Raw genomic sequence first — 2,531 nt, forward strand, 5'->3', positions numbered from 1 at the left:
ATATTGAGTGAAAAACATCTTAATCTTAAAGGAACAGTATGTAAGAAATTTATATCAATTAATCATAAAATGGCCCTGATATGTCACTAGATATTAAGAAATCATTTTAATTTCAAATACTTATATCGCTGACAACAGTTGTACGGCCAGGATACTGTCATTTAAAAATCGGAGTTGCAGCCCTTAACTGATGTTTATGTTGTCATTTTGTGTATTGGCCACCCGTTGTGTGATTGCAGTACCAGTTTTAGCCACAAGTTTTGTGATTGCAATACCAGTTTTGGCCACAATCCTACATACTGTTCCTTTAAATAAGTATAAATGAAACAAAGTTTTTTATCACTGTTGATGTTTAATTCTTTGAACTTTTTGAAATTGTACACATTTGTGTCAGTCTACACAGCACAGGCCCTAACTGAACAGATGCCGTATCATAACACATCATCCACACTGAACACATAACCTGTTTATGCCAGCCAACACAACACATAAGAAGCACATTTTTACTGTGTAGTTGTGTTGCTTATGCATTTCTTGCATTGAATACACATATATTGTGTACATCTTATGTCCACACATATTGCAGTACAATGTGTTGCTATTGGCCACAACTTAGAACACACACATCTTTGTGGGACATTTGGTCCCCACAACATGATAAATACCAGGTACATGTCACAGGAGTGACGATCTTTTAGGCGGAACCAAAAGTTGGGAAAGTTTGGTTCCGCCCGGATGTTTCCGCCCGGACCGGGAAGAGAAAACACCGGACATCCGGTAGCATCGCGAGGGCTGTAATCAGCCAAACTACGTACAGCTGTGAGTGATTAAGAGGAGCGCCAGGTGATTGGACAATGGCAACACCCAGGAGAGTATTTAAGAGCAGTTTTAACCACAGTTTGGGTTGATGTTATCCCTGTTGGTGGTGTGTATCGTAGCGCTGAGTTGGGCTCGCCTGGTACGCTATTTGGATTGCTGTACTTGCTCTCTCTCTCGTTTGGGATCGTAGACCTACGTTAATGAAGATATCGAAGACCTTATAGGTTGAAGATTAAACGGATACTGATTGTGGATGAGAGAAACGAAGGAAGAAGAAACGTACCATTGTGAGTATACATCTGTGGAAAAGTGGTGTTGGTGGCTGGAAACCGCCCTGTCTATGCATCTGGAGTCATTGCAGTATGAAATCAACATAGGGGAACGTGGGACGAAGAAAGTACAGTAGTTGGGAGTAACAGAATCCCTTTATGGAAGTGTTTTGCATGTACTTGACCTGCATATCTTTTTGAGTGTTTCCAAGAGAGAGTGGGTGGCCCTACCCCTGAACCAGCGTGGTGGGTGAGCCGAAGGGTCCTTGTGTTGAAACAGCTACAGTGACGAAAAACAAATACTAGGCCGTGTTACCATCTCCATATTCTCGCCCAGAGCGAAGTGAAGGAAGACGGGTGTCTATTGTGTGCACTGAGCGTGGTGGGTGAGTCTTTGGATGTAGAAATTTTCACTTGAAGTGGTGCTGTGTAATGCTGTGTATTGCAGTGAGATTGCTGTGTCTTGTCAGACGTAACCCCGCCTCCAGTCACTCGTCCCGGGACGACGAAGAGGAAAGCGGTCCTAGAGTAAAACCTGGATATGATTATGCTGTGAGTGTGTTTCAGTCTTAAAATCACGGAGTGGCATCTCGAAGTATTTTCGCAGCCAAACGCCTGGCGGACTTGTGTTTAGGAGTGGCGGTGAAGAACTGTGCAATGGGCGGTGTGTGAGTATTACATATAATATTGCTACCTTACCTGTGTCTTTTCATCATCGCAGAGCTAGAGGCGAAGGAGATCCGCCGCCCCGAGGTCTCGACGAAAGGGCGCCCCGGTCCAGTTTTCGATTGACCAACGGGTCTCGAGGAAAGGGCAGCGCTCGACCCGGTGTGCCGGCGTGACGTTCTCGCCCCTCTGTAGACCAACGAGCTCGCCGAGAGGGTCTTGGTCCCCGGCGTCACATAGAAACCACTGTCCAGTTGACGCATTGCGTAGCCAGCTATCGTAAGTCCGCCACCCTGTAAAATACCGCATAACCTGTTAAGTCTGCCGATCAACAGGGACGAGGAGTGTGTTGTGAGGGCGGTGAAGAGAGCCATACCTACCCAGAAGCTGTAGTCAGCGCAGAGGTGAGAGAACCAATTGAAAACGATTCACTGTGTCCCTGTGTCCCAGCTGTCGTCTGTGGAGAGAAAGAGAGCCAGCGTGAACGCTGAGATACCGAGCTGTGAAGAGAGCCATACCTACCCAGAAGCTGTAGTCAGCGCAGAGGTGAGAGAACCAATTGAAACCGATTCACTGTGTCCCTGTGTCCCAGCTGTCGTCTGTGGAGAGAAAGAGAGCCAGCGTGAACGCTGAGATACCGAGCTGTGAAGAGAGCCATACCTACCCAGAAGCTGTAGTCAGCGCAGAGGTGAGAGAACCAATTGAAATCGATTCACTGTGTCCCTGTGTCCCAGCTGTCGTCTGTGGAGAGAGAGAGAGCCAGCGTGAACGCTAAGA

This window comes from Misgurnus anguillicaudatus, chromosome 9 (genome assembly GCF_027580225.2).
Source record: "Misgurnus anguillicaudatus chromosome 9, ASM2758022v2, whole genome shotgun sequence".
NCBI classification, from domain to species: Eukaryota; Metazoa; Chordata; class Actinopteri; order Cypriniformes; family Cobitidae; genus Misgurnus; species Misgurnus anguillicaudatus.